At 41.5% G+C, this 16,226-nt stretch overlaps 1 protein-coding gene across 2 annotated transcripts in view; it reads right to left on the bottom strand.

The window, feature by feature from the left end:
* fras1 (Fraser extracellular matrix complex subunit 1) overlaps positions 1-16,226 on the bottom strand; it is a 315,805-nt gene that overhangs the window by 289,348 nt on the left and 10,231 nt on the right. The gene's annotated exons all lie outside the window — the stretch shown is intronic.

The following is a 16,226-nucleotide window of genomic DNA, read 5'->3' as shown; positions in this document are numbered from 1 at the left end:
TTGGGAAGAAAAAAATTAGCAGTGGGAGGAAGGCCAGATTGAGCAGGAATCACTGCAATCGAGGGAAGCAGAGGAAGAGGAAGAGGTTGTGAGGAGGAAGGAAACGTTATGAATTCATGGAACAACAAAAGAATACATTAAAATGTATACACGAGAGATGGATTTTTCTGGCCTCACAGAAATAAAAAAATATTGTAGAGAATTTGTAAATATCTCCAAAACATAAAAGACCCTTGTGTGCACCCATTCTTCATAGCCATTTAAATTATTTTCGTACAGACAACAAAAGAATACATTTTTGAAGCTGTTCTCACTGATGATGTTCTCCTTCGTCCTCCTGCTTTCAAGACAAAAACAGGAGGGAAACCCGGGCATGAAGCAGAAAAAAATACGAGCCCTGTGGATGGGAGGTTTGTGATCCGCAGCGTGTGTGAACACGGCCGCCTGAGCCGACAGGGACAAAGACTTGGCTCACTTTAACGCTTCTCTGTTTAAACACTTGTAGCTCCAAGAGCCTGCAGGCACAGACAGAAGAAAAAGTAGAGCAAGAAACAAAAAAACAGAGCTCAGGGCTGCATGCTGGTGTTTACTGATAAGAGGCAAACTGGGCTTGAATGGCGACCCAGGAATTAAACACTCCGAATAAAGTGAGAGACAAAAGGACGACGACCTCCCGGACTGTCAGCGATGAAACTGTCAAAGCCACCGACGGAATGGCCCTGAGGGTCGTGGGGGTCAGATGAAGGGGGGAGGGGTTGATGAGAGTTTGTTTGCTCATTAGCCCAGCAGCCGGGTGTTTGCCAAAGGTCGCTCCACTTCACTCTGCCTGTGTGCAGAGAGCTTGGGGGGGGGGGGTGTGAGGCTTAGTTCCAGTCGAGGGACCACGGCAAACCCTTATTTAGCCATGGGACAGTGTCTCAACCCGAGGATCAGGGCCCTCTGAGGGGGTCGTTACGTGAAAGAACACGTTCCGACTGAACACGACTGTTGTGTCGCCTCACGTCTCCTGCGTCTTGGCCAACAGTCGCACTGGAACGCACCGCAAAGACTTCAGACGACGGCCAAGTTGCACGTACGAACTGCGCATGCGTGAGTGGCAATAACTCTCCTTACCAGCAGGCGGCGGTAGTGTGTATTCGTCATTCAAAAGAGGCAACGGCGGCGGAAAGTGTCGGCACGGCCGAAAAGACACGACGTGGCGGGACACACCAATCTGAGTTGGGCGACAGGACGCTCATCGACGGCCAGACATCTATCGACGCCAAAAATTGGCTTGGTGTGTAAGGACCTTTACTCGTCCAATCCTCAGATTAAAGCTTTAAGAAAAACTAAGCTGTACGTCATAAACACATTCGTTCTGTTTTTCTTGGCTATTTATCCACTGATGCACTTCTCAGACTCACATTAGCACTGACCTAGTAAAGAGCCTCCTCAATCAGTTCAGTGTGACACATTCAAAGTCATATAAAATGAAGCGTTATCCAGCAGACACATGCAGTTCAACATAATCCATGAAAACATTGCATTGGCTAATAAAATATGTGTGTGCATGCATTTCTGATGGATAACTATGTAGAATGTTGTGTTTCTATGGTCAGGGTTACACTTAATAGATTGGTAGATGCAATGTAACATTTTGCCTTTTTTCTAAAAGACCTTCAAACATGGATGTATTACTCAAACTAGATTTTCTGGATGATACTTTATCCTCTCACCTGTATCTAGCTGGTTAATAAACCATAATCTACTGTATCGTTTGCAATTGAAATCCTAAAAAGCCATAGAATGTTGTCCTTGTTGTGTATTTATACCTAAAGAAGCAAAGCCGAATGCACGCTTTTTTAAACAATGCAGTGTGGTGGGTCCAAAAACACAGGACTTTCTTTCACCCAGGAGACTGCTGATGGTGTTGCATGTGAAACTAGAATTGATTATACACATATTCCTTACTTAACATCACTTCAATAATTATTGTAACTGTGTGCAAAACTGCGATCTTCTCCTCAACCTAACCATGTTGTTTTCTGTAAAGAACGATGTTTAATTTGAAAGATTGTATGCATGTTACGATCGGAACAAGTGTTGAAGGACATGTGTAGAATGCAAGAAAAATGTGTTATAACTTTTTGCAAGCCATCCCACCCGTGTGAGTAAACTGTACGTGTCCAGCTTCTCATAAAACCCTTTTCCACCAAAGCAGTTCCAGGGCCGATTGCGCATTTGTAACCAAAAAACTGCTGAGCAAGAACCAAAAACAGAACTCGGGATCTGGGCGGTGGAAAAACAACTGGTTCACAATTTTGAAACAGCTCCGTAACAAAAAGAGCATTGGCACCAAAGTAGAACAGAACTGATTTTCGGCGGAAAAGCAGGAATAAGTTTAGTTGTCACTACACCTTATACTCACACTTGCTAATCATCAGCCCCATGTGACAACCTTAATCTGCAATTACTTTCACTTTCTTTACCTTTTGTTGATTGTTGCACTCGGGACCTAAAAAACACATTTCACTCAACTGAAGGAAATATGTGCATTAGAATTGATCTGATTGTTATATTTTCATTCGGTTTACAGATTTTCAGAATTATAACATGAAGAGTCTTACAGAACAAGTCTCAAGGTGTCTTTTAAATCTAATGCTGCATGCAATCTATTCCAACTTCAGTGACAGACATGAAAATAAAATACTTTTTCTCCCTTGAGCAAAAACAAATGGGAAACTGCTGCTCTGGCTCAAAAGTACGAAGAGGTTCGAGATGCAAGAAGCAGTTTAGCTTTAAAAGCATCTTGAAAAGAGCAGCCAGTGTAGGCACTTCACAGCTTCCAGCCACTTTAATAATTCAGATATGGTAGAGCCGCGAATGGCAAGTCCTCAAATGATCTATTTATGTGTGTCTTGGGCCATGGTGCTTCTGAAAAGCCGCTATTCTCCTGACATCAGCGCGGGCCGGCGCTCACTTCATTATGTCGGGAACTTCACACATCACAACAGCAGGGAAAACCTCTCAAAAGAGATGAGTGGAAAAAGGAACAGGAAGTGGTGTGTGTGGCTCGGGGTCATTGGGAGGAATCAGGATTCACAATCTAACAGATAGAAAAGCCTTTATCCCTGACCTGACTATTAATAGCGCCATTGGGTGAAGACGTGACACGAACTTCATTGCGCATCTGAAGTTGTTTTTTGATGCTGTGATGTTGAGCACCAAACACAAACAATCTCCAACTGGGTCAAAAGATTAGATTCCGTCAGAACCGAGGCCCATGAATCTGAACCAGTCTTTCAGTGACTCATCATATTATTATGCTGATATTACAATATGGCAAATGGAGCCACCTGCGTCGAAAGCACACTCAGAAGACATGGGTCCAGGAAATATGAAACCAGACAACTTATCAGAGCACAGGTTTTCAGTCATGGGCATGATTAAATTAGTACCCGAAAGAGTGCAGGACTTTTTCTTGCTAAATCGCATATGAAACATAATCTTCTGTTTTCAATGACAAAGTACTTCAGAGATGCAAAAAGAGGAAACGTTTTTTTTATTTAAAGTGAGTTTAGATTTATTAATTTTCCCCCTAAACCTAACCCAACATGTTCATCATAGATTGCTCCAAAAATCCAATGAAATGTAATAAACAATTATGTTGAAATATTGCCTAGTCCTGTCTTCTTATTCTAAAGTATTTCCCGCACATAAGAAGTTAAGGTAACTTTGCTGAAGCCCAATACAATCCACAATAATAGATGGTTAGTAAGAAGTCCAAAAAATTAATTATTTTGCCACGCCAAAAAACCAAAACCAAAAATACTAATAATAATATATAATAATTTGGATTCATATTTTACTCTCATAATAAGTATTCATGGCTGGCATGTTCCTTCATTACCATGAAGTCCCACACTGTAGCTATTTCCATGTCTGCCACTTAGAAACCTCCGGAGTATTTCACTCAGTTGGAAAGCCTCCCAAGAGAATGGGACCATTCGACCGCAGCTTTGATCTTTTGTAGGGGTTTTTTTAGGAAGAGAAAAATGTATTCTCTTGAAAAAGTCGAGTTTTACAGGAAACAAGTCATGAAATCTCACCACAATGAAACATTATTTGGCTTGTTACAAGAAACTACACCTTGAGTAGAGGCTAAATGTCTTGTTAGACTTGATATTCTTTGCAGTGGTCTGAAGTCAGTGTCTACCATTTAGAAAGTTCAAAACGACTTGGTGTGCAGCTGGCGTGTGCTCCCTCCTCGACCGTCAGGTGACCCTACCTGTCCAGGATTTCTATCAGGCTGAAAAAGGAGAATGCTGACAGACTTCCCTGTCTCAAAGGACTTAGGATCCTGCTGTCAGACATCTTCCTTCCTGCCTTTACTCTGTCCCTGTCAACCCTCGGGTGATGTTTTCATACCCCTCGGCCTGTTTTTCCCTTCAATGCTTCGTTCTAGTTTCAGAAATGCAGGCTTGAAGTGTTCCTGCGGTGCATGTCCCATCCCTCTGGGAGGGGACATGCGGTCTGATTTAGCCTTCCCTCTGATCACATGGGACATGGGACTCATAGAGCCCAAACAGCGTGAAGCCAGTCAACGGCGACACAGAGGAATTATCACTACAGCTAGAGCACTAATCCACCAAGGAGGCCCTGGAGGAAAAAAAGGCAGTTTCCGTTAATATACATATTCTGTCCAACAGCAGTCAGATCCTATTTGTGCTTTTGATATCATACTTCACCACCGAACCCCAACGGGCACAATGTGGATGGATATGAATACTCGTGGGGATATTACCCCGAGGCACAGAGGAAGTGAGAGATAGGATATTTTAGAATAGCTCACTGTATTTGCCTTCACTGTACTCTCCGTTTAATATCAGCTTCTTTTCTTTTCCATTCATCATTGTCAAACTCAAGTTTTGAAGCGTGTTGGGCAGCAGCAATCAGACGGCTGCTGATATTGTTTTTCTGACGCTGACTGGAAATTGTTCCGCAAAACTATTTCCCGGAGAGATTACCTCTGAAGCTGCACTGAAGGATGGAGGTCCTATGATGAAAAGTGATCAGGGCTGCTCAAAGGAATAATAAGGAAATGTCAAGTACTACCTCCTAGTCAATAAAAGGGTTTGATTGAGCACAACCTTGAATATCCACTGAAGTGAAATGCAACATTAATGCAGCAGTAATATTATTCAAGAACATAAAAGTAAATCGCTGACAGGGAACATTCTACAAAGAACACCTTTCATACTTGAATATATTTTTCCCATTACACTTTTACTTATGTAAAGTTGTAGGAAAGTATTTTTACTGTTTGTATTATTAATTCTACTTAAATAAAAGGATCTGTTTTCTACCAATGATAGCCATGTGGTTAATTTTTAACCAACGTTCTACATCAGCAGTCCTGGTATTTTAATGCTATTAACTAAACAAGGTTTAAGACTATGTTAATAATTAAATCTGACTAATGCATCTAAACTACTCATGTGGTAAACTTCCACACTTGAAAACATTGAGGTGTAGGTGGTCATGGTTTAAGGGTCAGGTTGTGCTTGAGTGGAAGCTATTGTTGACTAATTGACAGAGTTTCTAGTTTCTGCTCAAAGGCTGAGTGACAAGCCGCCAATCATGGAAACACCATTACGGAAAGCAGACAGGGGGAGGGGAAGAGACACGCAACACATTACATTACATTACATGTCATTTGTTAGACGCTTTTATCCAAAGCGACTTACTCACTACTATTCAGTACTGTGGACAATCCCCACAGGAGCGATTTGGGGTGAAGTGTCTTGCCCAGGGACACAACGACATGCTGACTGCAGTGGGACTCAAACTTGCTATACCTCGATTCGAAGTCCATCATACTATCCACTGAGCCACAGCCTCCAACACATTTCTTTGGGCAGAGTTGAACGACTAGATTCCCCTTGTTTTATGAACAGAACACCACTTAAAAAGGAAGGGATAAATGCAGATAAGTCTGTAATGCACCAACTGTAAAGGCCTTGGAATGACCACAACTACAACTGGGTTTTAAGAACTTCCTAATGATTACAGTGGTTCAAAAACATATTTTTCTGGTTTGCCATAATGTAAACACAATCTGTGTAAATGAAGGCATTTCTGTAAAAAGATCCTATCTCAAATGTAAATCGTTTTCACTTAAGAACTGGTTACCTTCAGGTTAGAGCTTGTCAATGCTTAACATGGGAGCAGGGGCGCCGTAAGGGGGTGAAAAGTTAGGACGATTCTAAGGGCCGATTCATTTAACTTATTTTCTTCCAAAAGTTAATTACCCAAAGCCTCTGTACACCCCCTTCTATGTACATGTAATGGTTTGGTCCTGCCTCCAAACGCGGTGCAGCACCGGCACTTGCAGAGAGTGAAAGCATGTGAGGAGAGATGCTAGTACTTAGCCTACATACGTGTGTTGTACCATGTTTCAACGACCAACAAAGTCAGGCTCTAAGAAAAGAAGAGAAAGGAGAGAAAGACAAGAGAGAGGGACTAAAGGGCGACAGTATGTCACCCAGTTTTTCACAAGAAAAGGTGGGTGTGGTCCATGAGTGGTGGAAATTAGTCTGTTAGCTAATGTTTTTTTGTTTACTAAGCTGACATTAAGTACTGTTAATATCTTTACAGAAAATGCAGAGGTCTTTAATTTCACTGCTCTTTTAGCTGATATTTAAAGGTATGGTAGGTAATTCACTTCAGAAACACTTTTTGTTATATTCCATGGAATGCTCTTAACATCCGATAGCAATGAATACATTAAATGCTTTGACAATAAATACATACAAAAATGTCATCTGTGGAAGCCGTGGCGCTGTAAAAAGCACGACCAATCATCTGAGCTGGCCCGGCAAAAATGTCTGGATGGCCTACCTGCCTGTCAGCCTTCCATTGGTGCACAAGCTGATCTCGTGCCCTCATTGGTCATGTGCGCGTCCGTGTGTGTTGGAGGAGGGGCTCTGTAAGGAACTCTGAAGGAAGGGGCAGATTTTTTTCGGTTGTGTACTTTCAAATTCTAGCGCACTCGAGCTGGTTTCTCCATTCTTACCTACCTACCTTTAATAAATGCAGGCACATTTTTAGCGCCTATTCATACTAAATCAGTTGTCCCTCCCCCTGGTGCCAGGTCCAACAGATCCATCTTTAGGCTCAGCAGCCCTGTCCCCCCATAAGGCTGAACCTGAACCAGCTTTTCTCCCAACTGAAGGAGGTGAGCAGCATTGTGTTGAATGACATGCCACTTAACATATCTGAAGGGAGACTGGAATACAATATATATATGGCGAAGTCGATAGGGACTTGGCTTGGTAACTGGAAAGTCACCAGTTCAAGTCCCGGCAAGACCAAGTGCTACCGAGGTGTCCCTGAGTAAGGCACCGTTCATCACACTGCTCCCCGGGTGCCGTTCAAAATGGCAGCACACTGCTCCTAACACTAGGATGGGTCAAATGCAGAGAAACAATTTCCCCACGGGGATTAATAAAGTATATCAAATCAAATATATATATAACAAAAAGCTAACATCTAATTTAAATGATACATTTAAAACACAGTATTTTCCCACATAGCCAATGATCTATATAAAACAAAAAACTGCTTTTAGTCTATTTAGGATGATGGACAGTTTGAAGCATTGAGTGATCAGTGTGTAAACAAAATGTTAATCACAGACATTTTGGTTATGATATTAATACTAATGTTATTATATTAAAGCAGGGGTGGGGAACCTCCGGCCCCCGGGCCGTATACGGACCGCTAGACCATTTGGTACGGCCCTCGAGGTAATTTATAAACAAAGTGGCCTGTGCCTGGTGGTGGGGCCCAATGTGATATATTTTCATGGGGCCCAAAATCCCTGGCGGCGCCCCTGCATGGGAGAACAATAACTCAGCACAAAGTGGCAAGAGTGGGACGAGACGAGCAGAATTTAGCTGGAACCGGTCAGGACTGGAATAAACCCACTATGACACGCGTGATCGTGTGGTTTGGAGATGTACCAACGAAACGTTTCAAATCTGTTCAGGTTAATGCTTTGTCAAATCCCTGGCTCTGCCCTCTTTGTAAAACATTGCCGTTACTGCCGGGACCTCTGTCCCAATGGTGCTATTCTTGAGGTGCCCTACATTTTGATTCCGACATAAATGGCGACTTGCAATGCCAGGAATTCAGGCCTCGAGGGGGGAGGTGATATATTTGGACGTGGTGCTGCATGTTGCCAAGCCGTACAGTCCTTTACTGTGCAGCTATACGCTGTAATTCAACAGCATGTCAGGCCTGGCAGCACCCCTGCAATAAGTCTTCCATTATTTCAATATGTCAGGATGCATGAGTTCCTGAATTGCAGGAGGATATAGCAACATTTACTTAAGTATGCAGTGCATTTTGGAGGTATTGGTTATTTCTCCTTCATCACTACATTATGGAAAGATACTTTGCAGGTTGTAGTATAGCCGAGACGTGTCTTTGATTGACCAGTAATATAGATCACTATTTGAAGTTCTTGGCCTACTTAAACACTAAATGTTGAAGTATTTTCTGATTCGTTTGTTCATTGTGACTTCACAATATCTTTGGTTGGATGTAACACTTCATGATTCAAATGCAACCAATAACTCGCTCCTTAGCATATTAAACAAGTTCTCAACAAGTCAAATAAGAGTGTCTATCGGAAGTCATGTTTCCATTACTACTGATCAGAGAAGGAGCGGAGAAACACTTTGACTACTGCAGGATCAGTTGTCCCGAGAATGAATACTAATAGTAGAAGAAGACAAAAGCAAGACAAAAGTGGATGTTAGAGTGGTGCTAACTAAACAATAGGAGAGTGTCTTCCTCCAATGGCAGCTACAGTATGTTTTGTACATGATGTAAGGGTGCGAGCTGACATGCGCTGACAGGTATGGGATGTTTTAGGTGACCTGAAGGTGACGTCACATACTGTTCACAACCAGCATTTCAGGCTCCTCTGAGGACAACTCTCTGCATGGGACTGTTCGGATTCATCGGTTACAGGATCTTGGAGACAGCTGACTGATGAATGACCTAGAGGACATTATACAAAATCTGAAATCCTCCTCCTGCTGCCTTGATATTATTCCAACAGGATTTTTCAAACATGTTTTTCATTGCATGGCCTCAGATCTACTTCAACATAGTAAACAAGTCTCTTTACTCAGGTGTTTTTCCACAGGCCCTGAAAACTGCAGTCATTAAACCACTCTTAAAAAAGAATAATCTAGCTGCTTCAGTAATGAACAATTACAGGCCCATATCAAACCTGCCATTTCTATGTAAAATCATTGAAAAAGTTGTTTTTCAACAGTTGAGTAATTTCTTGCATTTAAATAACTGTTTCGATGTTTTCCAGTCAGGCTTTTGTCCAAACCACAGCACTGAGACTGCTCTTGTAAAGGTCTTCAATGACATCCACTTAAACACAGACAGTGGCAGAACCTCAGTGTTAGTATTATTAGATCTCAGTGCTGCGTTTGACACTGTTGACCACAACATATTACTAGACCGACCAGAAAACTGGGTGGGACTTTCGGCAACAGTTCTAAATTGGTTTGAATCCTACTTAAAGGACAGAAAAAAACTTTGTTTCTATAGGTAAATACACATCTGAGTTGACAAATATGGCATGTGGGGTACCTCAAGGCTCCATCTTGGGGCCTCTTCTCTTTAACATCTACATGCTACCACTGGCTCAGATAATGAAAACCAGCAAAATATGTTACCATAGTTATGCGGATGACACACACATTTACGTAACCATTTCACCAGGAGACTATGCTCCAATTCAAACGCTGAGTAAGTGCATTGAACAAATCAATGACTGGATGTGTCAGAACTGTCTCCAATTAAACAAAGATAAAACTGAGGTAATGGTTTTTGGAGCCAAAGCAGAATGTATAAAAGTTAGCGCTGAGCTTCAGTCTGCAATGTTCAAAACAACAGATGAAGCCAGAAATCCAGGTATAGTCATGGACTCTGACCTGAGTTTCAGCAGTCACATTAAAACAGTTACTAAATCAGGCTACTATCACCAAAAGAATATATCTAGGATTAAAAGACTAATGTCACAGCAGGATTTGGAAAAACTTGTCCATGCTTTTATCTTCAGTAGACTGGACTACTGTAATGGTGTCTTTACAGGTCTCACTTACACATCTATTAGAAAGCTGCAGCTAATTCAGAACGCTGCTGCTCGAGTCCTCACTAACACTAAGAAAGTGGATCACATCACTCCTGTTCTGAAGTCTTTACACTGGCTTCCTGTGTGTCAAAGAATATATTTCAAAAATACTGCTGCTGGTTTATAAAGCTTTGAATGGTTTAGGCCCAAAATACATTTCTGACCTACTGCTAAATTATGAACCATCCAGATCTCTCAGGTCTTCAGGGACTGGTCAGCATTCTGTCCCCAGAGTCAGAACTAAACATGGAGAAGCAGCATTCAGTTATTATGCTCCAAATATCTGGAACAAACTCCCAGAAACCTGCCGGTCCGCTGCAACTTTTACTACTTTTAAATCCAGGCTGCAGACTTTTCTTTTTGCCGCTGCTTTTACTTAAACTATTCATATCTTAAACTGCACTGTAACTTGTATCCATGTATTTTTTCTTTTAATGTTTATTTTATTATCTTTGCTTTTTAATGACTGTTTTTAAATGCCATTTCCTTAAAGGAAGGCTCCAGTCATTAAATAGTTAATAAAAACTTCAGTATTTAGTGAAACATTATGTTTAAACCATACCCTGAAGAAATCAGCGATATTCCCCGGTAAATAATGATTTTATAGCTCTTTTTTTATCAAAACCTGTATATTCCGTCAGGCAGCTGCCATTTTCGCCATTTTTCAGTAGTCACATGATCCGAAAAACGAGGTTGTGACGTCATCTATGCCTTCACTTTGTAAACACACGGACAGCTCATTCGACGAAAACATGGCAGAGTATTTGAGTTCGGACACGTCAGCCGAGGAAGACGTTTTGAGCAATGTGGAGAGATTGGATGGGGGAATTCAGCCATACAGCCAAGTCAGGAGAACCGTCAGGAATCCAGGGACAGTGACGATGAGGATGAACAGCACGGTGATCTTGCTGGAGACGATCCCTTTACTCGTGCAATTGATTTCGGGGGGCGAGTAGGGAGACCTGTACATGAATGGTGTACTTGCGATCGGTGTGTAGCCATGGACAATCCTCTTATGAACATATGTTGTAAATAAACTGTTCACAGACGACTTGGATTGCATATGTTTACACAGGGAATTCGACACTGTGGTGTTAGAAAAAGCTGTATTGAGAACAGCACAGTCAAAGTGTCCATTCAAAATAATTTCCGCTTAGCGCAATACCGCATCAGTTGCGCAACTTGCGCCACTTATGTGACAGACAAAAGAGTATGTGACAGACAAGAATAGTCCATTCTAATATCTAACACTTAATGTGGAGAAAGAGATGTCCTGTATGGGTTGATTGTGCGTTGATCTGTTGGTAATGCCTTGGGGTTCCGGTGGGCATGTAAACAAATGCATAATGCTGCGCTATACTTTGTGGCCTCACCCAGTTGCATAGCGACGCTTATTGTTTAGGTGTCTTTTAATAAGCAGGTAGTCCTATCATTAGCTAGAACTGATCGATATGGACATAAACGCGAGTGAAGTCTAATCTGACGGGAGAGAGAGATCAGCTGCTGCTGACGAGTCGACACGCAGCTCTGCATAATCACCTGCAGCCAGGGGCGGACTGGGACTACAAATCAGCCCGGGACTCTCGACCGGCCCACTTCGGTACCGCCGGCCCGCCGCGGTACCGCAAGTAAATACCGCTAGTAAATTGTCGGGGGGGGGGGGGGGGGTAGACAATTTACTTGCGGTAGACATTAAGGGTAAATAATGTCTACCTCCGGGCCGGTGGACTTGTATTATCACTGGCCCCACCATTGTAACCACTGGCCCGGAGCATTCGTCCAAAAAAACTAATAATGAAGAAAATTAACACATTTGTTGCAATAGTAATGTACTAGGCTACATTACTACTTGTACTACAACATTTTAATCATCAGTTCTTCCTAATTTTCCTCAATTGTTCATATTTGGTTTATTAAAATAATGATATTGTGGTCATTGTTAAAAAATGTCTGCTATTATTATTATTTGTATAATGCACTTTCTGCCTTCCTGTCAGGCTATGTAATTGATTTGATTAGAACCTGAACCTTCATTATCCTAAACTGCTGGGACATTTCGCCAATACCTTTATATTGTCTACTCTTCACTTACTTGTCAGCATAGGTCGGCATTGATGTACACAGCCGACAGAAGACCTTGTTTATATTGGCATCATATTGAGAGGTGCAGCCAGTGACGCGTCCTAAAACCAGGAAGTAAGCTGCTGGTTCCCTCGACAAGGGTTTTGGAAAAATAGCTGGAAATAAGGTCTGTGGAAAACAAACCTGTTTGATAAATGCACGTTTTGTTCAGCCGGATAATCTCCACATGTCTACCCTACTTTTATAATTTTCGAATCATAAATCTAATCGATAGATTATAAAAGGGTTTTAGGACGCGTGACCGCACCACTAGAAGCCAACTCCATCGATCAAGCTGGCTGAAACTTTATCTCCCTCTTCTTCTCATACTCCCTGTCACTCTCCTTTAACTCCTCCGGTGACTTTCTTTTATTTGAAGATTGTTTTTTGCCCGGCGCTTGGCCGGTTACCGCTGGTATTAAAAACATTTGGTCTGTAGTGAAGGAGCGCGCTCCCGCTCACGGGAGCCTGCTCCCGCTGCGCTCCGCAGCAAACAGCTGTTTGCTTTTCACCCAACAACGACAACCGACTCACGGAACGCTATGTTGTAGCGTTGATAAACGAAACAATTTAACTAAATTGCTAGTCAAAATACCAATACCACAGGACCATTTTTTTAAAGCAATATTTTTAGTGGCCCGAGCGGGCAAGTGGAACGTACGTTATGCTGGCCCGGGGTGTCTAAATAGTGCTTCCGGGCCAGCGGGCCATTTCATGTCGAGCCCTGCCGGTTACCGGCCGGCCCACATCGTCCGACCGGCCCACTTCAGTACCGGCCCATCGGGATTCGTCCCGAACGTCCCGATGGCCAGTCCGCCCCTGCCTGCAGCGGTGAGCGGAACAAAACACACACTTCAGGTTAGAATATCACACATAGCTATTTTAATGACCTCTCAAACTACCTGAACTAGTTATAGATAAGTTTAGTTTTACTGTCGGGTCACTCATTACTGATCCGCGAGCTGCATGATACTGACGGGCTGTCAGGAGAAGGAGAAAGCGCTCCGTTTATTATTCCCGTGTTATTATAAATTACTGTACACTTTTGAATAGTTAATCTACTATGATTAGTTTGTTTAATATCGAATCATATCAATTTGTTTTAAAGCACAATAAATAACAAAGAAGACCTTTGACCGGCACTTTTCTCATTTTGTTGACCGGCGAAAAAATATTCTAACGGGAACTCTGGCACGTACGTCAATTTGTCCTCGACACCAAACGCATAGTTCACGTCACTTCCGGTAGAATAAGTTATGTGACTCGTCAAAATGGCGCCGCCCACAGGGTTGATGTTATTTCGGTAATTAATCAGCTTAAAATCACTGATAACGTCATCGGATAAAAAAGAAAAGAAAAAGATTAGCAGAAACTGGTCTGTTTTATCGGATGATAATTATTTAAAAATGCGTGTCATGAGGATTGCCTCCCTTTAATGTCATTCATTTTTGTAAAGCACTTTGAATTGCCTTGTGTTGAAAGGTGATTTGTGCCTTCCTAGTCTCAAAAGCATCTCATACATGTTGTTCACACTATTGCTTTGATCAATATAGGGTTTTTATAGAGCAAAATAACTGTGAAAATCCATAAAATTAAAGCATCTGTTTGTACTGTAGATGGGCTCAGGGTGGTGCCTCCATCATAAACTATGCAAAGTGTTCATTTTTAAATATTTTGTCAGATTGGATGTAGTTTGACTTTCTATAAAGGGTTTGCAACGCTAATTGTTTGTCGAAAACGATGTACCTGCTGACCAGAAATACTTTTGGTAAATCAGAAATGTTGGTATCCCTGATTCAATTTCCAAAATGGCTAGTGTCGAAACATTAATCATAAACTTTGCTGCTTAACCTGTTAAGCCCTGAGCCTGTTTTTCAGGTCTCAGGCTCGAAAATGACATTCCCAGAACAATTGACTATATCTTCACTTCTAAAAGGGGTAAATTAATAATCTTTTTTCTCAAAGCAATGATAAACCTGAGTTGGATGTAGAAAAGTCAGAATCAATATAGATTTTTTTATTTTAAAGTAAATTCAGATTGAACATATTAAAAAAAATTAAATTATAGTGTCAATCCAAAAAAAAAAAACATTACTTTTTTAAAGAAGTAACGAGTAACGAGCAAACACTACTTTTTAAAAGTAACTTCCCCAACACTGGCCGCGAGTTATGATCACTCAGGGGTGATGAATCTGTGGAATCTCAGCTTGCTAGCTGATATCTTGTTTGTGCAGATCCGATAAGTATTAAAGTATTTATACCGGGAGTTCTGTGCTAAGTGCGTTAGCATTCTTTCGCTCAGGGCTCATTTAGACGCTTCTTGTGAGACTTCTGTTTTGTTTCGGTAAAAATGGTTCACATCGTCAGTTAGCTGAGTTTCTTCCCGTTAAGTGGGTATGACACATTAATAGGTTTTTAAATGTTAAGAAGCCCTGAGACACAATGTTTACCTACAAACAAGGCACAGGAAATGAACATTCTCCGGGATAAATCTATCTGGGGATATCAAATTTCTCTAATCCGGTGTTACAGAAGCCCGCTTTATGTTAAAATGAAATTTAAAAAATGTGCTTACTGGGATAATCACACTGTAACCTGGTTCCTGAAGTACACTTTAACATTGACTCTGCAAACATTTTAAAATCGCTGCAGAAACCTTAGAAAATGATATGAAAACGATGTCTTAATGCCCCATACCGTGTATAACATGTTTCAATATGCCTTTCATCTGACATATATAATTGTGCCATTATGCCTTTTTTTAAATCAAGCTGTGAAGTATGACCATGGTGACCTTTGAACGCGAGTTATTATTGAGCATAAATCAAGCTCAACACCATAACTAATGAAATAAAGAAATGAAGGTCTGGAAAAAGAAGAAAGAGGACACTGATCATGTGTGACAAGGCTGTTTTGCTCCTTTGATTATTTTCACCACACAGAGGGGGCCTGAGGGCTTCTGCACTTTAATCTGTTTCCTTATTTTCCATTTGTTCCTCTCTGCCCACCAATCCAGGTGTTGGGAGGGAGCTCTTCACTTTGAACTCCCAGAAGGGCCTTTTCCCGACTTTGTTCCAACATGCTGGGACGTCCCAGCTGTCTCCCGTTTTTCCCACAAAACCCTCCACCTCCTCCTTTCCCTTCTCATACCTACACCACCACACTCTTCCCTCCTAAAACACTGATGAACCATATTTGTCTCCACATCCTCGTCCTTACAATTACCTCCCTTCAAAGCCAGGGGGGCAGGATGTGTTCTCATGCATTTACAGGATTGAACATAGTTGCAGGTATGTTACTACTCATCGTGTTAAGCTTTACTGTAATTACGCTGATAACACAGCAGGAACGAAGCAGGAGTTCATCATTATTTTGCATGGGAACCAAAAACTTCTACCGCTGAGAACCATGTTTAAGGCTTTTTAGTAGAGATTACCAGTTGTTTCAAGACATAGGTGGTGTTTTTCTAAAGTGCACAGCAGGAGATTTCATTCATTTTTTACCTGTTTTCAACCAACAAGAGGAGACATCTCATGAGTTATCTCATGGCGAAATCACCTTAAAGTATAACCTGTGCTGGCATTGAAAGTCCTAAACTGCTTATTGTTTTATCACTTAGGGCAGGAAATACCCTTTACTCAATGCTGGCATTAAGAAAGGATCTTGGCAACTAGCTCGATAAAGAAAGGTTTGTAAAGCAGTTTGTAATGAATAGGCAGTTAATGGCAAATAAAAGCTGCAATGTTAAAGGTTTTATTAGATACTGGTTTGCTTTGATTCTGTCTATGTTTTGCATATATTTTCATTACAAATGCGTAAGTACCTCTGTCAAACTCAATTTTTTTTAAAGCTCAAACTCATAATTCAAGTGGAAATGTTGAAAAGTATGACGGAGGGCAAGCCT

This window comes from Gymnodraco acuticeps, unplaced genomic scaffold (genome assembly GCF_902827175.1).
Source record: "Gymnodraco acuticeps unplaced genomic scaffold, fGymAcu1.1, whole genome shotgun sequence".
NCBI classification, from domain to species: domain Eukaryota; kingdom Metazoa; phylum Chordata; class Actinopteri; order Perciformes; family Bathydraconidae; genus Gymnodraco; species Gymnodraco acuticeps.
Note: the sequence above shows the minus strand (reverse complement) of the source record. Positions and strands in the feature narration are given on the sequence as shown.